This window comes from Pristiophorus japonicus, chromosome 5 (assembly GCF_044704955.1).
Source record: "Pristiophorus japonicus isolate sPriJap1 chromosome 5, sPriJap1.hap1, whole genome shotgun sequence".
Classification (NCBI taxonomy): Eukaryota; Metazoa; Chordata; class Chondrichthyes; family Pristiophoridae; genus Pristiophorus; species Pristiophorus japonicus.
Genome location: NC_091981.1, coordinates 88,085,687 through 88,108,099, shown reverse-complemented (window position 1 = coordinate 88,108,099; position 22,413 = coordinate 88,085,687). Strand labels below are relative to the sequence as shown.

Below are 22,413 nucleotides of genomic sequence, written 5' to 3'. Positions count from 1 at the left end.
GAAGGATGAGAGGGGATCTCATAGAAACATATAAAATTCTGACGGGACTGGACAGGTTCGATGCAGGAAGAATGTTCCCGTTGTTGGGGAATTCCAGGACCAGAAGACATAGTCTAAGGATAAGGGGTAAGCCATTTAGTTCTGAGATCAGGAGAAACTTCTTCACTCAGAGAGTTGTTAACCTGTGGAATACCCTACCGCAGAGAGTTGTTGATGCCAGTTCATTAGATATATTCAAGAGAAAGTTAGATATGGCCCTTACGGCTAAAGGGATCACAGGGTATGGAGAGAAAGCATTCTTTTATTTCTAACCCCACATTCTCTTCCTCCACCACCTGCTATGGGGTTTAAAATGACCCCCAATAAGTTTAACATAAAAAGGACTTTTGCATAACTATCTGCTATATAGGATTATTCACTCATGTGGATTAAAAGTACTTCAAAAGATGGTAAATTGCTGCCTTAATCTCAGTTTATTGAATTGAAGAATGCCTGATAGCAGAAGCTTCTATACTGTGCTATTAAGGTTTAATATTTCCTGACAAAACCACTATATAAGTGTTATAGAATTTACATTACTATTGATCGTGACAAACAATACAAAATGCATGTTTAATCTTTAAGTCTGAATCGAGCAGTGTTATTACTATGGATTATATTAATCAAATCAACATCACTTAAAAGAAACAAATTAATTATTTTTAATATTCAAATGTTGATGTAATGATCTTTTAATATATAATAATGAGTACTAAATAAAGTGGCATTCAAACCACATGATTACCCACTTGATTTTGCCAGTGACTTTAGTTGCTTTTATGATATTGCCACAGTAATTACATTTTGTTAGTGAACATTGCAGAGAACAATAGTAATGATATCAGTTCTCAGACATATGTTCTGTTACACATCACAGAGTTTTCATGGTTTAACTTGTTGTTCAAATGTACCTCAGTGAAAGATTTTGAGGGACTCCAGCTTCTAAGCTTTTGTAATGGCCTCTAGTCAAGTGGATTCCTACGGAAGGTTGAGATGGGGTAGAACCTGTAAGCTGCATGAGGATACAGGTATGTTAGCCTCTTTACTGCTGATTACTCAAGGAAGTGGAAATCACATAAGACCAGAGGAAAAATGACTAATTAGTTTTAAATGGTTCAAACAGATAAGTCTGGAAATAAAAAAAAACATAATTGTTTTCCTTCCAATAATTCATAAATGCAATTTCAATTGCAGAAGGATTGTGCTAATTAGTTCCAGTTTACATAAGTGAACTATAACAATTGAAAACAGACTTCCCTAAAACCAAAAAACTGTAAGTCCTATATTTATGAAACTTGAAAGATGTATCAGTGACACTAAGTGCAAATAATGTATTACTATATTTTGCATCCATAACATAAATTCATTCTTAAATATACTTTGAAATCTACTGTTGAAGAAATCGTCAAGGCGCAGTTTCACAATGTTAATATTTTTACTAACTTTTCATTAAAATTGTACTGCTTTTGTATAAAATACATTGACAACATGTATTTGTAATAATTTGAAATTCAGCACATTCATAAAAGAGATGTTTTTTGGTAAAAACTTACTGGACTCGCTCTGGAATTATGTTTGAGAGCCATCTCAAAAGTAGGCAACATTGAAACAATTAGATAGGAGCAGGAGTAGGCCATTAGGCCCATCGAGCCTGCTCCGTCATTCAATAAGATCATGGCTGATCTGATCATCAACTCAGCTCCATCATCATCATCATCATAGGCAGTCCCTCAGAATCGAGAAAGACTTGCTTTCACTCTTAAAAATGAGTCGTTAGGTGGTTGAACAGTCCAATACAAGAACCACAGTTCCTGTCACAGGTGGGACAGATAGTCATTGAGGGAAAAGGTGGGTGGGACAGGTTTGCTGCACGCTCTTTCTGCTGCCTGTGCTTGAGTTCTGCATGCTCTCCACTTCGTCCACTTAGGGCAGTCATTGGCCAGGGACTCCCAGGTGTCAGTGGGGATATTGCACTTTTTCAGGGAGGCTTTCAGGGTGTCCCTGTAACGTTTCCTCTGCCCACCTTTGGCTCGTTTTTCGTGAAGGAGTTCCAAGTAGTGCATTTGCTTTGGGAGTCTCGTGTCTGGCATGCGAACGAGGTGGCCTGCCCAGCTGAGCTGATCAAGTGTGGTCAGTGTTTCAATGCTGGTCGAGGACGATAATGTTGGTGCTTATGTCCTCCCAGGGGATTTGTAGGATCTTGCGGAGACATCGTTGGTGGTATTTCTCCAGCGACTAGAGGTGGCTACTGTACATGGTCCATGTCTCTGAGCCATTCAGGAGGGTGGGTACTACTACAGTCCTGTAGACCATGAGCTTGGTGGCAGTTTTGAGGGACTGGTCTGCAAACACGCTTTTCCTTAGGCGGCCAAAGGCTGCACTGGCGCACTGGAGGCGGTGTTGAATCTCATCATCGATGTCTGCTCTCCTCCACGACAGCATCTGGGCCTTCTTGACAACGGCTGGACTGCTCCTTCCCCACAGGTGACTCCTCCTCCTTCAACGACGACCGAAGCTCTCCTTCTCCTCCCTCAGCACGTGGTGAGCATCATGGCAGTGACCACCCTGACCTCCCACTCTGAACCCCAGTGGGCCACTGTCCCTCCCAATGCCTGCCCTCAACCAAGCCTCGGACCCAGCTGCACTTCCCTGCCAGCTCCCCATAACTCTTTATTTCCATATTTCTCAAAAATCTGTCTATCTCCGCCTTAAATATATTCAATGACCCAGCCTCCACAGCTCTCTGGAGCAGAGAATTCCATAGATTTACAACCCTCTGAGAGAAGAAATTCCTCCTCATCTCAGTTTTAACTGGGCGGCCACATATTCTGAGACTATGCGTTAGAACCTCCACTTTTTTTGCATGATTAACGCCCATTTAACACCCATTTTACCACTGAAATGATGTATAACGCCCATATATTGCCCATTCTGGCACAAAATGAAACCTGACGGGCATTTTTAGGAGATTTAACACTGAGCGTTATTTTCCCATGGGCTTAACGGCGAGAAAAAATATCACCGCCCGCACACTTTTTTTGGGCGGAATAATCAGAATGGTCGAATTAAACGCCCATAATATCGCCCAGCGTTACTTTCCGCATGTAATTAACACCGAGATTCAATATTAACGCCCACCCACTGTTTTTTGTCATAAAGAGCAAACTTACGCAAACTAGCGGCCATGGAGATCGCCCATCTTCAATCTCACCACCTCGCACACATATCGCCCACAATATCACTTGCTCAAAAAACCGCCCACAAAAAGTGGAATTAACCGGAACGAATGTCAGCGGTGTGGCTGGCATTTGTTAAATCCCACTCTTACGTGAGGAGCTGATATCGGAAAGATTTGACTGAAAGAGCGCTGATGTGAGTGACAACGCTGACACACAGCTCTGTGTGCAGTTCAGACATCAATGGTGCCCATCACTTTGGTGCCAGTTAAAGTTTATGTTTTTTGAAGGTAAGTTGTATTTAACCCTTTCATGGTAAGGAATCACCAGTGTGCAACTATCCAGCTATCTGAGGCAATGTGCAACAAGGTTATGTTCAATAACAAAAGTTTAATACCAACATTGCTCTGAAATCATAAGTATCACAGCCAGTAACACCCAACCCCTGCCCACACCCCACTTTTTCCACCATTGATATAAATCACATGTTCAACATGTCCACCAACACAGAATGCAAAGGCAAAGCAGGAACGTGGTCCCCAGCCCTATACCTTGCAACAAATTGCATAGACCCAGGTGGAGATATAACACAGCCATCAACTGCACACATGCACCTCACTTTCCTTCCCCCCTCTCCTTCTTTTCCCCACCTCTACCCCATTCCCCTCCTTGCTCCACGGCACCTGGCTGAGGAGCTCCTCGCGCGGTGCCTCATTGTGGGGGATGAAGGCAGATGCATTGGTTGGACGAGTATGGGAGCGGGGGGTGCTGAGGGGGCAGCATTCTCTGATGCAGAAGCAGGATCTTGGTCCTTGCTCCCTGTCGTTCGCAGTGGTAGTGCAGAACCTAGGGATGGAGTGCTGCACTCGGGGACCACTGGGAGGCCTGTGGCAGCAGTGTTCCTGGCTATCGCATCCAGGGACTGCGCCATGCGCAGAATGAACTTGGTCATGGTGGCCAGGAGTCGGGATATGTCCCCCAATGCTTCGATGAGCTGGTCACGAATGTCTACAGACCTCTTGGACAACTGTACCATCTTTCCGCTGTCATGTCGCGCTCATGGAATAGACCTGCTGCGTCCACGAGGCCTCTGCAGGTTCGGCGCCTTATTGGGGACAAATGGAGTGCCCTGTGGAGAGTTGCTTGGGGACGGCACCTCCAGAGTGGAGGCGGGAATGACGAGAGGACCACTAGATGGTCTTGGGGTGGAATGGTATCTGGAGCGTGGCGATGCAGGTTCTTCGAAGTCCGTGCTCTCATCCATCAAGAACAGACCCAGTGGATTGACGAGCGACAATCGGAGCTCCTCAGCACCAGATATAGTAGGATCGTCTGCCGACTCCTGCCCCACGCCCCCACGTTCTGGTCTCTGTGGCCTTGCCTGGGGCTGAGCTGCAAGACACAAATTAGGTTATTAGAGGAGAAAGAGGTGCTAGGGTGACAAGGTGAGTCCAGCGCTACACACAGCATATACACGATAAAAGCACCACTGCTATCAAAATCATCACTGACATCACATTTCATCACCATCAACACATTGTGCATTGCAATGATTTTCATTCGGCCAGCATTATTTCTATGATAATTTTAGAAATCATCTCTCATATATGATTGTCCGGATATGAGTTGGTATGGCATCTATTGATTTACATCACGCAATGGTGTAAGCTTTACTCATGTGGCATCACTTCAGGGTCTGCAGATGCATCCGTGGCTGTCCGGGGGTACTTTTCCACGAGTGCTAGCACTCACTCCTCCATCTCTGTGATGTTGCTAGGGACTGGTGGCCCACCACCCGTTCACCTCTGCATGGACCTCATCGTCAATAGCTTCTTCTGTAAAAGGTGACAGGGTGACATGGCATGAGATCATTGCATGATATCATTGCTAAGCACTGTCACAGAGACTGACACAACACAAAACCGTCAGATGTAATCATGATTATTATGATTATTATCATTCTTTACGTAAAGACGTTCACCATGATCGCAGGCTTTGAGTAAAACATTCCCGGTAAAAGTGCAAGACGCCATATCTGCTGATAGTGACTCATGACTGTTACAAATCAAATTATATAAATACATAAGTACATGTAAATCAGTGTAATACTTACTCTTGTGGATCCCACAAGGTCGTTCCATCGTTTGCGGCATTGGTTGCCCTCATGCACCTTGTTGGTCAGCGACAAGACCACCTCTGCTATCTCGGTCCATATCCTCTGGTAGGCCTTTGGGGTGGGCTTCCCACGCCCTCCCTGTATCAAATCACCCCAGCGTGACTCGATCTCCTGCAGGATGGAGGCATTTGCCTCGTCCGAGGACCTCCTGGCTCTTTTGCAGCCTCCAATGTGCTCCTCTCCCACCTCACTGCTCTCTCCAGCATCAGTCTCCACAGCGTGCTATGATGCCTCCTCCTCTCCCTCCATTATAGGGCAAATTCGGTCAAATATTTGGCTGGTAACAGCTACTTTTTGTTTGCCGACTTGCTCTGAGGCTCTAAAGTCTCCCTCCTTCCTCCCAAAGCAGCCACACCGCACCCAGACACGCCTTTAGTCCCTCTGAGCTCCCTCTCTCTCTGTCTTCTCATCAGCGCATGTCATTGTGACCCTTGATCTCCAGAATCGAAGGAATCAAGTGTTGCCATGCCGTTGCTAAGAACGTACACACTTTACGGCAAAAGGTCAAAAAAATTTAACGCTGCTGCCCATTTGATATCGCTCACGGTAACGCCCATTTTCAAAAATGTAAGCTAGGTGTTTTGAGAATGGGCGCGAAGTCAGCATTCTTAAAACACTTTTTTACCTCCCACGCCGAAAATAACGCCCATTTTTGGACGATAACCACAAAAGTGGAGGTTCTAGCCCATAGTCCCCTCGTTTTAGTCACACCTATGAATGGAAATATCCTCTCTGCATCCACCTGTCGAGTCCCCTCATTATCCTATATGTCTCAATAAGATCACCTCTGAAAACACCAATAGGCTTCCGTCCACTCCCCCCCTCCGCCATTCCAATCATTCCCCCCAAGATCATGTGGCATGACGCTCCAAACTCAAATTGTTTTCCTCCTCCTGCTAGCTCCCCACCCTCCTCGACCACAGTTCTTTGCTATCAGTTTCCCTCAAAAAGGTTTTATTGGCTTTCAAAATGCAACTATAACAAAAATTAATTCAATAATAACGAAGAAAGAAGCTGCCTCTCTCAATACCCTCTCTACCTCTCTCTGTCTCTGTCTGTGTGTGTGTCTCTCTAACGTAGATATTATCAGGTGTGATAATTAATTGGCTTCAAGATTCAACTGAAATTTTCAAAATGATTTATTAACATGTCTAGCTCTCTCTCTTTCTCAGTTTAAAACATTTTCTCAAGTTTACAGAACACAACAAAGGCTACAACAGATGTGTAAAAGGAATTGTTATTTTTTTCTCTCCGTCTCTCACACACAGGAACACACATAAACAAACACAAATATAGACCCTCTGGGGAAAAATTCGGCTGCTTAACCCGTCCTGTTAGTGCCTGTGGAGGCGCTAACAGGATGCTAAGGGGTTAGCGACTGGGTGCGGCGATTGCAACGACGCCCGCGAACTTCAGTGCCGATTTAGCACTGGCGCTAACTCTTACCGCCTGGGCCTCCACTGCCTCGCAGATCGTGACAGCATAAAGTGTGGAGTGCCCCGTTATGCCCTGCATGTGAAATTGCTTCCTGCCCCCTGCTTGGCAGCCCGTGTCCTAACTTGCACGAAGTCCCGATCACCCATCACCCTTGTGCTCGCTGACCTATATTGGTCCCTGGTTAAGCAACGCCTCGATTTCAAAATTCTCATCCTTGTTTACAAATCCCTCCATAGCCTCACCCCTCCCTATCTCTGTAATCTCCTCCAGCCCCACAATCCCACGAGATGTCTGTGCTCCTCAAATTCTGCCCTCTTGAGCATCCCTGATTATAACTGCTCAACCATCATTGGCCATGCCTTCAGCTGCCTGGGCTATAAGCTCTGGAACTCCCACCCTAAACCTCGCTGCCTCTCTACCACTCCTTTAAGGTGCTCTTTAAAACCTACCTCTTTGACCAAGCTTTTGATCATCTGCTATAATTTCTTCTTATGTGGCTCAGTGATAGATTAATTTGTTTTGTCTTATAATGCTGCTGTGAAGTGCCTCGGAACGTTTTACTACATTAAAGACATTAGATAAATAAAAGTTGTTGTTGTTGTTGCTGTATCGCCAGCCACGAACAACGGCAGGTAGAGGAGGCATTGTTAACTCGCATGGCCTCCTGGGGAGCGCTAATTAAAAAGAATTGTTTTCAGGTAGGTCAAACTTTATGATTTGCACCAGTCTGGTGCCTGCTCAAAATTTTTGATATTTCACTGTTGCAAGATGTCCAAGCCCTCCACTTTGTGAGAGTATTTGGGGCTGTAATGGCAGTAACGCAGGTCACCTTGCAACGCAAAACTGCTGACAATTAGGTTGTGCCCCATCATTAGCCCTTCCCTTTAAGCGAGGATGCTGGGAGTGCTAAAGCTAATGGGGCCGAACTTGGTGGACTCACCACCAACTGCCGCCCACTGCCGCCGACTGCCACGGACTGCCGTCGGGTTTTCTGGGCAGTCTCCCCTCCAAGCGAGTTTGATGGAGGCCTCCCGCCGGTGGGGAGGGAAGACCACTGGGAACCAATCACTTACTTGCCTTACCTGTGATGTCACACTTCAAAGTTGTCCACCCGGAGCCGTGCAATCTCCTGGGAGAGGCAAAAAAACAGATAAAACCCCAAGCCAATTGGGAAAGAAAATCTAGGAAAATTCCTCTCCGACCCAACCAGGCAATCCAAACTAGTCCAGGAGATCACACTGGCCGTATAAGATTCCTTGAAGTTGCAGGTCTGCTGCAGCTTTTATCCCCACTCTCAGGCCTCCGTCTGCTCCCGCTCAGGTACTCCGCCGCTCAAACTCTCAAGTTTCCCACTCTGTGCTACTGAGACTTTGAAGTAAAACCTTTAATGAAGGTATTAAAATGCACTAATAGGAAATAATTTAATTGTGCCATTGTGAATTATGTATTTTTTTATATTTTCATTTAAATCCTTATCTTGGATATTAGAAATTAGTTTTTCAGAAAACATTTTGAGAAAATTGTGGCATCCCAGTGGCCAGATTGCACAATCAGTGTGACTAGCACATAGGTAAAATGCATTATAAATGTGGACCTAGAAACTTATAAGAGGAAAAATTACACAAAAGTGTGACAAAAACATGAGAACATGATGTCAAGTAGCACAGTCATGAAGTACCGACAGATATAAGATTTTCAACATATTACAGATATAGAGATACAGGGCTACAAATTCCATTGCACCCCATTTGGGGCAATAACTTTTGAAATCAGAGAAATGTATCGCAAGGCTACAATCCTTTTTGGATTCTGGGAACTTCACCTTTAGCACTTCAAGAGGGAAATGGAGCATTAAATCAAGCGCGAACCACTTATCTTAGGGCGCTAAAGTCAGAGGGGCGGTAGCAGCAGAGCACTGAAGAATGTGCAGTGCAGTGCTGCTGGCATCAGAGGCTCTTTCCCTCGCTTAAAGGGAAGGGCCAATGATGGGTTGTATAATTCTTATTCTTTTTTCTGTGGGGCCACGGGACCTGCACAACTTCCAGTACAGCCCCAATCACTCTCAGAGAGTGGAGCGCTGAGAAATTGTGCAGCAATGAGCCATCAAAAACATTCAGCAGGCACCAGACTGGTGCGAAGAATAAAGTTTAGCCTACCTGACCACCACTGCCTTTAATTATCATTCCCCAAGTGGTTAGCCAAGGTGCTAACGCCTCCTGTTGCTGCCGTTGTTGATGCCTGGGATGGTAACAGGGCACTACACACTCTAGGGGGTGGTGTGGGGGTCAGGTTCACTTCTGACCTTCTGAGCAGTTCGAATCGCTCCCACTCCCTGGTTTCTAGACTTTGGATTTATTTGGGGATGAGACAAAGTGAAGCGGACAACTGGTTTTGGTGCAAGAAATTTTGATTTTATTCAGGAAAGAAAAGTACAATGTCAAAACTTACAATCTCTACAATAAGGAACACTTTATTACACATACAAATGGGGTTACAGAAAATAATATACCTCCCACCTCCCAATACCTAAATCTGACTAGGTTAAACTCTAGGGCAACAGGGATAATGCTTACCAATCCTCTTATTGACAGTTAGCGGTGGTTCGCGGTTTCGGGGTTCGCTGGTCTCTGTAGGTGCTGCTTGCCGTACCCCGAATGTCGTGGAAGACGTCTTACTGTGTAGTCTTCAGTTAGGTTGAGTCTGCTGATGCAGTAAGGCACAGTTTAGATTATGGGGTGAGTACCCACTTTCTTCTTGTAGGAGTAGGGCTTTGGATTACTTTAAGTAATGTTTCACCCATTGTAAGCCAGGAATAGATTGTAGAGTGGAAAACTTTCAAATCTTTGGTTTCTTCTCGAGTAGTTTCTTTCTTAGGATTCGTCGATCGTGGTGGTCCGATGTTACCACGTTGGCTGTGGTCAGTTGTTGCTGCGATGAGTTGGTGATGTCCGAAGTCACTGGGACTTACTTTTCTCTGTCTTTTTGATGATGTTCTTCCTTCTTCTTCAGTAGCAGAGCAGTGTAACCCAGGAGTGCCGTCAAGGCTGAAGACACGGATGGAGCGGATAGTGCAGTGAAGGCTCTAGTTGCTCAGAACGCTCATCAGAAGGCTCATTAACCCGTAAAACAGGGCCTTTGAGAGCTTTTCTAATCTGCGTGCCAAATCAAACCCGATTCTTTGTCTTAGTTTTGGTGGGCTTGATAATTCTTGTTAAATTTTGGCGGGCTCATTAACAATAACATGTTTAGGATGTGTCAATCTGTTGGATTCGAGTTGTGATTGTAAAAATTAGTTTTATCGTTTATGTTGTCTGCCTAGACCTGGTTTTCCATGCAGGCCGGAAAAGTGATTAATATTATGCATGTGCTGGATGGGTTTCATGCTTAGAGCTATAGCTGGCTCTCTCTGGGTCAATTGTTGAAAAGTTAATGTCTCCTAGGGAGCAGAGTTTTTGAGTTTTCACAATTCCCCAGACAATTTGTTTAGCTCTAATATCCCAGACAGCACCAATATCTAAAGACCGGCTTTTTCCGAGGTTAGTAGTTCCCTGGTTTTGCAACCCTTTTCCCTTGCAGACCCATGCATCTTTTAAAAATCCCAAAATTCATCTTAAGCGAGTCCAAAATGATCCTTCCTTAGGGTTTCTTCACACAGAGGGGGAATCTTTGAATTTTGAGAAAACTTTGAGTTTTACAGCACTTGATGATGTCATAATTTAGCGCCAAGGCAAAACCATCAGGAAAGTTCGCGGGTGTAGCTGAATTCACCATGCCCGGTCAGTAACCCCTTAGTACCCCATTACCACTACCCGCCGGCACAAACAGGAAGCTAAAAGCAGCCAAATTTCTCTCCCATATAATTTCTCTTTCAGCAAACCAACTAAAACAAAATAAGTTATATCAGAAGTAGTAGTAAATAAGAAAGTGCTACAAACTATTAGATTGAGGAGCCACTCTACATACATATGAATACATCATAATATAATTTGTGCTTAGTGATACTGGCAAAATCAGCCGAACTTCACATTACACTGTATGATCTAATCATTATAACAATTACAACTTTCATTTATATAACACCTTTAATATGAGAAAATGCCCCAATGCACTCCCTAGGAGCGTATTCAGACAAATATTGTCACTGAGACAATATTACTGAGGGGATATTACAGACTGAATAGACATCTGAGAGGTGATCTTGTAGAGATGGGCAAGAAAGGGAATGGAAAAGGTACATCTGAAATATTACTTTAAACTAAATTGCAATAATAGGACAAGGAAACACAGCTTCAAACTATTAAAAGGTAAACTTTAGATTGGTATCAGGATGTTCTTCTTCACGCAAAGGAGGTAATTTTAACTTCTATTACTGTGCGGAAAGCGTGTGATAGCAGATCAGCAGTTCCTTTTGCACCTTTTCCAATGGAAAAAAGATAGTGTGAGGTGTAAAACGAGTTTCCATTTAACTGTCACCTGTTTTTTGTGTGGTGATAAAAGTTAATATTCCCCCCAAAAAAGATTAACACATGCAATGATCTTACATTTAAAGTAATGGAGGTAAGAACTGATTGGATGCTACACTGGGGGAATGTCAGGGTCTTTCTGGATGGAAGAATTAAAATTTGCCTAATGGTCACCTTGTTGATCATTAACCTGAAGTAATTTGGAACCAGAAATGGAATCAACTTAGATTCCAAAACAGTAGTCAATGAATGAGATAAGTGTACTTTTTGCTGTTCACTTTCAATGTTTAGATAATTTGGCAAAGCAATCAAAAAGCTAATCAAGTGCTATATTTTTTCATCAGAACAGTGGAATCCAAATCTCAAAAAGTTATTCTAAGAATTAATAATGTGTTGGTCAGACCACACTTAGTACACTTGGATTAAAACCTAATTGGGCACTCACAGGAAACGTAGGTCAGGACGTTATGTGACAGAAAATCAGGTTGTGCGGGCTTGCAATTTCAAGGTTAATGCTTCTTGTTCGTGCTGCCCCTTAAAAAGAGTGGCCAATTGGGGAAATCAGCTCTATTATGTTCAGTTCTTGAATGCAGCACACAAAAAAGGGTGTACATGCAATGCAGTGTGTACAGAGAAGTGCAACCAACAGCAACAACTTGCATTTATATCGCGCCTTTGATATAGTTAAAAACACCCCAAGGCGCTTCACAGGAGCATTACCAAACAAAATTTGACACCGAGCCACATAAGGAAATATTAGGACAGGTGTCCAAAAGCTTGGTCAAAGAGGTAGGTTTTAGAGAGAATCTTAAAGGAGGAGAGACAGATGGAGAGGCAGCAAGGTTTAGAGAGGGAATTCCAGAGCTTACGGCCAAGGCAGCTGAAGTCATAGCCACCAATATTGGAGCGATTAAAATCGGGGATGAGCAAATAACCAGAATTGGAGGAGTCCAGAGATCTCGGACGGTTGTAGGGCTGGAGGAGGTTACAGAGAAAGGGAGGGGCAAGGCCATGGAGGGATCTGAAACCAGGCTGATGTCAAATGTAAATGGAATGAGTTATGAGGCAAGATAAAAGAAGCTGAAGCTTTATATTCTAGTGAGAAGTCAGGTAAAAGAGCTATGCAAAATATTAAACAATATTGATAAGGTAAATGTAGAATTCAACTTCAAAGGAACTTGAAGCCAAGGGACATAATTTCAATAGGTGAATGTAATTTCACATTGTTTCTAGGGAGAAATTCTTCACTCATACAAAGATAATTATAGGAAATAATTTGCCTGGCTGGGTGGTAAAGAGAAAAAGATTAGAAATGTTCAAAATGCTAAGACCAGAAACTTAAGGTAATAGAGCAATAAACTTCAATGAGCAAAATAAACATTTGATGCCCTTATATTCTTATTTGTTAGCACATTGTTGAAGAGTTCATAGAATCTAATTAAAAAGTTAAAACAGAGAGTTCTGGAAAGAGTACTGTAAGTTTGTCAGCACCCAACAAAGTAGGATAGGTTAACATTTCAGGTAGGAACCTTCAGCAGAACATTAAAAGAAAAACAACTCCCAATGAAAAGATCAAGAAAAGACAAGATGGAGGAGTCAAGAAAAGCAGAAGGCTGGAAACAGGAGAAGGGTTACTAATGAAAGGTTACACCTGAAATATTAACCTCTTTCACCTGCTGTGCATTCCAGCATTTTCTGATTTTATTCAGATTTAAACATATGAGTATCTTTATTTCTATTTTCCATCAACCCCATTCCATTTTTATTTGCTTACCTGAATTTTCACAAATGTATTTATGTTTATCCAGAGTATACATTTAGCAAGAGTCCACTTTAACCATGCTGTAACATAAAATGTTAAGTTTTATATTTACAACAGTATGAAGGTATAGTTACAGTATAGTTATAAGTTCAAAACGTATAAGATTATAAGGGGCCTTCACAAGGTGGATGCATAGAGACTGTTTCCACTGATGGGGGAGACTTGAACTAGGGGGCATAATCTTAGAACAAGGAGCTGCCCATTTAAAACTGAGATGAGGAAAAATTTATTTTCTCAGAGGGTTGTGGATCTGTGGAATTCGCTGCCTCAGAGAGCTGTGGAAGCTGGGACATTGAATAAATTTAAGACAGAGATAAACAGTTTCTTAACCGATAAGGGAATAAGGGGTTATGGGGAGCTGGCAGGAAAGTGGACCTGAGTCCATGATCGGATCAGCCATGATCATATTAAATGGCGGAGCAGGCTTGAAGCGCCATATGGTCTACTCCTGCTCCTATTTCTTATGTTCTTATGTTCTTATAAATAGATATACTTACTCGACTAATAGTTTTTAAATTGACTGTTTTTATTCAAAAACTACAAAAACTATTGCTTACCTTTCATATGTACAGATTGCAAAATACCTATATTTCTATACTGTTAAAATGACAGATTTATAAGAATTATAGCCCTGAATTCGCATTCAGTGGTGTAGCCAAGGAGCACACCATCAACATCCGAATGAAATCCGCACTTATCTTGTGTGAATCCCTCTTCAAAACGTTGCTTTCAAACGTTGCAGAGTTGTGCGCAATGTAGTGATCCACGGATCCAAGGGGCACACCATTGTACATATATGAACATGGGATCACGTGGAGTGATGCTGCTTTCACTTTCTGACTCTTAGCCAATCAAGAAACAGAGGAGATTGCTGATTGGCCCAAAATCCATTTAAAATAATTAAGCAGCCAGAAATATTACAATATTATTTAATATACAAACCAAGATTACAATACACAAACCTATAATTATAGTCGTAGGGCTAGAATTTTGGTTTTCAGCAAAAAACGGTCATTTTACACGAAAATTACTGGTTTTGCTGCGCTACCGTTCTTAGGCTCACTTTTTGGCTTTAATTTATTGGTAAAAATTGGCGTCGCATGAGGAGTCGCGATGCAAACCGTGAATTTCGGCAAGTTTAGTCCGGGGCCGATAGCGCTGCATGGGATGCCTTGGGAGGGGGGAAAAGCAACAAAAGAAAATTGCAAAAAAAAACATTCACAAAATATTCACAAAACCCTTACCTACTAAATGGCTGAAAAAGAATTAAAAAATCAAATGTTTAACTAATTTTTTTGCAGGTCTTCATACTTACTGCTTATAGCAGGGCTGTACTGCAGGTTTGACTCTGTCGGTATTCTGGGTGGCGGAATACGGGTCCCAAGAGAGCCAAAAATTGATTGCACATGCAATTTGCGATGTTGCACATCGGCGCTCCTCTCCCCGGTGGTACGTGGAAGTGCTGCGCAAAAAGGTACCCAAAAAATCCCACCGACTGGGTTTTCACCGTGGAGGGTCAAATTGCGGCGAAAATCCAGAAGCAAAGTCGTTGAAATTATAACACTAATTATAGTCCTATCGAATTCATGAGCTGGATTTTGCAGGGTCAGTGTGCGTGATCCGTGGCGAGTCGGGTGAGAAAATGTTTTTTTTTGCCGAGCGGGTCAAGAGCCTGCTGTGATCTCGCTGCTACGTATTTTTCCCCGATGTTGGGTCTGTCAGTGCTGAACAGATCCAACATGCAGTAGTGGGTTCACAGCGGAAGAACCAATTTAGGTAATTAATGGCTTTTTAGAGCCACTTAAGAATGAATTTGAGCTCACCTTCTGCATTTGACAGATCACTCAGGGGGTCCACGCTGGTCATGGACCTTGTCTGTCAAGCTGAGGTGGGAGATCAGTGGCCATTGAATCAGCTTCAAATGTACAATAATAGCTCCCAACTTACAGGGATATCTTCCCTCAGCCACAAGCTTTTCCTTACTGGATTTCCACAACAGATTCAGCATGCTGCAAGTCTTTACACAAATCTCCATCCAGTCCGACCTCATTAACTCTTTCACCATTGATAGATAGCTTCTGTCATCTCTACTTCACCTGCCATCTATTCCAGCAGCCTAGGTGCCCTTTATACTCTCTCACCTTGGTCCTCAGAATCTGACCACGATGCCACCAGCAGCACCAACAACAACAACACCAACCTTCGCTGCAATCACCTGATGCTGCACAGGACAGAGGGCATCAGCACCCAAACACATTGCTACCCGGGATAGCCTCACCATGGTCAGATATACTTCACTTGATACTGTAGACCTTGACTGCCATACGATGCGCCAAGATAGCACCACCTAACATCAACATCATAAAGCCTCCCTACAATGCCCAAGCCATTCCTTCCACACTCATCACCATTGTAGAGGGGTACCCTTTTGTCTCAGCATTCACTGCAGCTCACTGAACCACTTTCAAAGACGCACACAAATCTGTCCAAGAATGCAAAGTGTTGAAAATAAATGTTTCAATGTTTGACACCATATTAATGGAAACATTACATGAGCATTGCATAAAACACTCAAGTGGCTACCCTTGTGTGTTGTTAGTTATGATTGCACTAGGATGAGGGTGAGTGTGAGGAGTGGCTAGTGAGATGGGGTTGTGATAATGTAGTTAGAGAGGGATGGGTGGAGGTGCAAGGTAAGTTGGTGTGAGTAAGGATGTACAGGAGTAGGGTAGGGAAGTCAGAGTAATGGGGATGTGATGAGAGACACAGCAGGATGAGTTTGAGTGTACTAACATTTAGTGATCTACTCAGATCATTGAAACATTTGTGGCACTGCACCCAGATCCCTCTGACCATATCCCTGCTTGTGGCCTCCGGTGCAATGTGCAACCAGGCTGCGTTGATCTACTGCAGTGGTCTATTCCGCTCATGGGAGAGCCTGGGTGCAGCCCTGCAACTCTGTGCAGTGCTTGTCAGTGTTTGCAGCACCTCAATGCTGCCGAACACTGATAGCACAAATATCAAAGGAAAGTTGGCCATGGTCCCTTTAAGGAAAGCGACTGATGATGTGTCATCAAATCATGTCACAAGATCCTCTTCCTCTAATTGGCCGGGAATTGTGCTGGGCGGGCTTAACATGCCCAATCTCTGGACATTCATTTCAGAGGCCAGGATAGAGACAGCAGCGGGGTCAGGAACTGTCACCAATGTCACCTGCCATGGGCCCACCCAGGTTCGTAAAATCGCGGCCATGATTCTCCTCTATTAGACTAAATAACTTTTGATTAATTTAAATAAACTAAAATCGAGAGTTTAAATGTCTGATAACATGAAGAAATCATGAAAGTGAGTTAAATTCTACCTAAAAAGAAGTTGTAAATTAAACCAAAACTAAAATTGGCTTCGAGGTAGGAAGCAAAGGATAAAGGTTGATGGATGTTTTTGTGACTGGAAGGATGTTTCCAGTGGGGTTCCGCAGGGCTCAGTACCGGGTCCTTTGCTTTTTGTAGTATATATTAATGATCTAGATTTGAATATAGGGAGTATGATTAAGAAGTTTGCAGATGACACTAAAATTGGCTGTGTGATTGATAATGAAGAGGAAAGTCATGGACTGCAGGAGGATATCAATCTACTGGTCAGATGGGCAGAACAGTGGCAAATGGAATTTAATTTGGAGAATTGTGAGGTAATGCACTTTTGGATGGCTAATAAAGAAGGGTATACACATTAAGCAGTAGGCCACTTAAAAGTGTAGATGAACAAAGGGACCTTGGAGTGCTTGTCCACAGATCCCTGAAAGTAGCAGGCCAGGTGGATATGGTGGTTAAGAAGGCATACGGAATGCTTTCCTTTATTGGCTGAGGCATAGAATACAAGAGCAGGAATTTATAATGGGGAAGAAAGAAATGGCAGACCAGTTGAACAAATACTTTGGTTCTGTCTTCACTAAGGAAGACACAAATAACATTCCGGAAGCACTAGGGGACCGAGGGTCTAGTGAGAAGGAGGAACTAAAGGATATCCTTATAAAGCGGGAAATTGTGTTAGGGAAATTGATGGGATTGAAGGCCGGTAAATCCCCAGGGCCTCGTAGTCTGCATCCCAGAGTATTTAAGGAAGTGGCCCTAGAAATAGTGGATGCATTGGTGATCATTTTCCAACAGTCTATCGACTCTGGATCAGTTCCTATGGACTGGAGGGTAACTAATGTAACACCACTTTTTAAAAAAGGAGAGAGAAAACAGGTAATTATAGATCAGTTAGCCTGACATCAGTAGTGGTAAAAATGTAGGAATCAATTATTAAAGTTGAAATACCAATGCATTTGGAAAGCAGTGATAGGATCGGGCCAAGTCAACATGGATTTATGAAAGGGAAATCATGCTTGACAAATCTTCTGGAATTTTTTGAGGATGTAACCAGTAGAGTGGACAAGGGAGAACCAGTGGATGTGGTCTATTCGGACTTTCAAAAGGCTTTTCACAAGTCCCACACAAGAGATTGGTATGCAAAATCAAAGCACATGGTATTGGGGATAATGTACTGATGTGGATATACAACTGGTTGGCAGAAAGGAAGCAGCAGTTGGGATAAACAGGTCCTTTTCAGAATGGCAGGTAGTGACTAGTGGGGTGCCGCAGGGCTCAGTGCTGGGACCCCAGCTATTTACAATATATATTAATGATTTATATGAAGGAATTGAGTGTAATATCTCCAAGTTTGCAGATGACACTAAACTGGCTGCCGGTGTGAGCTGTGAGGAGGACGCTAAGAGGCTGCAGGGTGACATGGACAGGTTAGGTGAGTGGGCAAATGCATGGCAGATATAGTATAATGTGGATAAATGTGAGGTTATCCATTTTGGGGCATGAATGTAGAATATTATCTGAATGGCGGCAGATTAGGAAAAGGGGAGGTGCAATGAGACCTGGGTGTCATGGTACATCAGTCATTGAAAGTTGGCATCAGGTACAGCAGACGGTGAAGAAGGCAAATGGTATGTTGGCCTTCTTAGCTAGGGGTTTTGAGTATAGGAGCAGGGAGGTCTTACTGTACAGCGCCTGGTGAGGCCTCACCTGGAATATTGTGTTCAGTTTTGGTCTCCTATTCTGAGGAAGGACGTTCTTGCTGTTGAGGGAGTGCAGCGAAGGTTCACCAGACTGATTCCCGGGATGGCTGGACTGATATATGGGGAGAGACTGGATCAACTGGGCCTGTATTCACTGGAGTTTAGAAGGATGAGAGGGGATCTCATAGAAACATATAAAATTCTGACGGGACTGGACAGGTTAGATACAAGAAGAATGTTCCCGACGTTGGGAAAGTCCAGAACCAGGGGACACAGTCTAAGAATAAGGGGTAAGCCATTTAGGACTGAGATGAGGAGAAACTTCTTCACTCAGAGAGTTGTTAACCTGTGGAATTCCCTACCGCAGAGAGTTGTTGATGCCAGTTCATTGGATATATTCAAGAGGGAGTTAGGCCCTTATGGCTAAAGGGATCAAGGGGTATGGAGAGAAAGCAGGAAAGGGTACTGAGGTGAATGATCAGCCATGATCTTATTGAATGGTGATGCAGGCTCGAAGGACCGAATGGCCTACTCCTGCACCTATTTTCTATGTTTCTATGTTTCTATGCCCTAGAGAGGGTGCAAAGAAGATTTATTAGGATGCTGCCTGGAATGGAGTATCTTAGCAATGACGACAGATTGGAAAGGCTGGGTTTGTTCTCATTGGAACAGAGGAGGTTGAGAGGAGACCCCATTGAGGTGTACAATATTTTGAGGGGCCTGGATATAGTGGATAAGAAGGGCCTATTTCCCATGGTGGAGGGGTCAATTACGAGGGGGCCCAGTTTTAAGCTAATTGGTGGAAGGTTCAGAGGGGCTTTGAGGGGAGGTTTCTTCACACAGAGGGTTGTGGGGGTCTGGAACTCACTGCCTGGAAGGGTGATGGATGCAGAAACCCTCACCACATTTGTCAGTTAAAAGTGCAATAACCTCCACGGTTATGGACCTAGAGCTAGTAAGATGGATTAGACTGGATAACCTCTTGGTGGCTGGTGCAGATATGATCGTAAGTACTGCAGGGAGTCAAATATGGCCAAGGTGATCTCCTGGACCAGTTTCAATCACCGGTATGGGTCGGAGAGGAATTTTCCCAGATTTTTTTCCTCAATTGGCCTGGGTTTTTATCTGGTTTTTGCCTCTCCCAAGAGATCACATGGCTTCCGTTGGAGTAGTGTGTAGAATGTTTTGGTGCAAGGGGTGTCACAGTTGTGTGGGGCAGACTGAGTGGGCTGGGTGCTCATTACCTTTCTGCCATTGTTGATTGTTCATCGGTTTATATGTAACTTTCAAGGCTGCTGACCGAGGGCCGTGTGGCTCTTTGTTGGCCGGCACGGACACGATTGGCCGAAATGTCCTGCTTCTGCGCTGTGGATTTCTATGTTAAAAAGGCTTTTGGGCCTCAAAGACAGTGACACAAAAAGTCCCTGCTTTCAAACACAAAGAAATGAAAGTTTCTTTCAAAGTTTGTATTCACTCTGGTACAAACCAGGCCTTTTTGTTATGGGCTATATCATAAACTCATACAATGTTCTCATCCCACCTGCCCACACGCTGTGCAACAGGCTCCTGCACCTGTTTGCACCAGCAGTAAAAATTTCAGGGTAATTAATGTGCAGTAGGCGGGCAATTAGCCCAGCTTATCGCCAGCACATTGATTTCATTGGGTCGGAGAAACGTGCAGCGAAGCCGGAACTTGACAGATCGCAAGTTCGGGATTTAGCCAATGCGGAAAACCCAAACTTGCAGTCAATTTCAAAGGTGAGCAGAGTCAGCATGGTTTTATGAAAGGGAAATCATTTTTGACAAATTTGCTGGAATTGTTTGAGGATATAACAAGCAAGGTGGATAAGGGGGAACCAGTGGATGTGGTGGATTTGAATTTCCAGAAGGCATTCGATAAGATGCCACAAAAAAGGTTACTGCACAAGACAATAGCTCACGGGGTTGGGGGTAATATATTAGCATGGATAGAGGATTGGCTAACTAAAAAAAACAGAGAGCAGGGATAAATGAGTCATTTTCCAGCTGGCAAACGGTAACTTGTGGGGTGCCACAGGGATCGGTGCTGGGGCCTCAACTATTTACAATTTATATTAATGACTTGGATGAAGGAACAGTGTTATGTAGCCAAGTTTGCTGATGATACAAAGATGAGTGGGAAAGCAAGTTGTGAGGAGGATACAAAAAATCTTCAAAGGGGTGTAGACAGGCTTAATGAGTAGGCAAACATTTGGCAGATGGAATATAATGTGGGAAAGTATGAAGTTATCCACTTTGACAGGAAAAATCAAAAAGCAAATTATTATTTAAATGGAGAGAAGTTACAAAATGCTGCAGTACAGGGGGACCTCGGGGTCCTTGTGCATGAAACACAAAAAGTTAGTATGCAGTTACAGCAAGTAATCAGGAAGGCAAATGGAATGTTGGCTCTTATTGCAAAGGGCAAGGAATATAAAAGCAGAGAAGTCCTGCTACAACTGTACAGGGTATTGGTGAGGCTACACCTGGAGGACTGGGTACAGTTTTGGTCTCCTTATTTAAGGAGGGATATACATTGCTTTGGAGGCAGTTCAGAAAAGGTTCATTTGGTTGATTCCTGAGATGAAGGGGTTGAGTTATGAGGAAAGGTTGAGTAGGTTGGGCCTATACTTATTGGAGTTTAGAAGAATGAGAGGTGATCTTATTGAAACATATAAGATAATGAGGGGGCTCGACAAGGTAGCTGCAGAGAGGATGTTTCCACTCGTGGGGGAATCTAGAACAAGGGGGCATGTCTTCAGAATAAGGGGTTGCCCATTTAAATCTGAGATGAAGAGGAATTTCTTCTCTCAGAGGGTTGTAAATCTGTAGAATTCTCTGCCCCAGAGAACTGTGAAGGCTGGGTCATTGAATATATTTAAGATGGAGATAGACAGATCTTTGAGCGATAAGGGAGTGAAGGGTTATGGGGAGCGGGCAGGGAAGTGGAGCTGTGCCCAAGATCAGATCAGCCATTGAATGGCGGAACAGGCTCGAGGGGCCAAATTGCCTACTTCTGCTCCTGTTTCTTATGTTCTTATGATGGCCTCTGAGAATAAGTTATCATACCGACCTAAAGTCAGAGCCTATTTTTATATTATACTACTAATTTGGTGCAGGATTTACACTGGCATTATATTGCTGTCATAACATCCCAGTATACTGACCCATCCCGATTTGGTTCCCCTTTAAGTTATACTCTCAAAAAGTAAGAGACTGACCATGCATTCATGTTATGTTGGCTGCTGCATTCCATTAGAAACTAACAGAATCTGAATGAGTTCTGATCAATGTTCTTACCAGTGCAAGCTCAATCCTCTGGTTATCTTCAAAAGGGTGGCACATCTGTGCACATTGGCAGGCCAAGGCATGCAGAGTGATGCTCTATGTGTTGGAGAAAACTGGAGCACCAGAAAACATATCCCACAGGTGTGAGTGCAGTAATACCATCTCACTCGGAGAGTACCCGAGCTTCTGCTGCTGTTTTTGATATAAAAAATATCATTAAAATTGGAACTAATTCTCCTCTGCCAGACAATTAGTTCTTTATGAATATTGATACCATTCATGTATCTTTATTTGGGAGAGCTCATTTTGTTTTGATTTTGTGAACAAGGACATGAATGCCATTGTGGAGTGTGGGGAAGAGGAAGTCATGAAATAGTACTTCATAATTTATTTATTTGAAATTATGTGCTTTGGTTCATAGTTACTCAGCAAACAGTTGAATTATGACATTGTCTTACCAGCAGCATGAAATATTGTATTTATATTTCCAACCAGACCAAGTAACACTGGAAATATCTAGCAACTTTACTTTTTACAAGGCTGGCTGCTTACATAACTGAACCATTTTGATGAAAACAACCTCATTGTTAAAAGCACCGTAACTCCATTTGTTGAGTTCATCCATCCTAGGATTTGGTGCTGCACATGAATTGTGAAGTCTTAAAATGTAACCCTATCCAATCTGCCCACCCCTTTTTTTTCACTAAATAATCTCAAAAAAAAGTTTGCAAAGACCACCGCAGCGTGTCAAGGGTCGTCTGAGCTTTCCTTTTTTTTCGATATTTTTTTTCTTTTGCAGCTTTCACATAAGATTACAGTTACATTGTGTTTTGGAGTAAGATGCACCTAAATACAGCTGAAAGTTGTGTCAAGCATCGGTGGGTGTGTCTGCTGAACTCTGTGACTTGCTGTTCCCAGCTGGG

The 22,413-nt window shown here is 43.3% G+C and overlaps 1 long non-coding RNA gene across 1 annotated transcript; it reads right to left on the bottom strand.

Moving 5' to 3' along the window:
* Positions 1–9,519: 9,519 nt before the first annotated feature.
* On the bottom strand, positions 9,520–21,591 carry LOC139263848 (uncharacterized). Its single transcript, XR_011593230.1, has 3 exons — positions 21,503–21,591; positions 13,066–13,133; positions 9,520–9,531 (listed from the first exon to the last, which is right to left on the bottom strand). It is a non-coding gene; the product is annotated as an uncharacterized lncRNA (long non-coding RNA).
* Between the last annotated feature and the right edge of the window lie 822 nt (positions 21,592–22,413).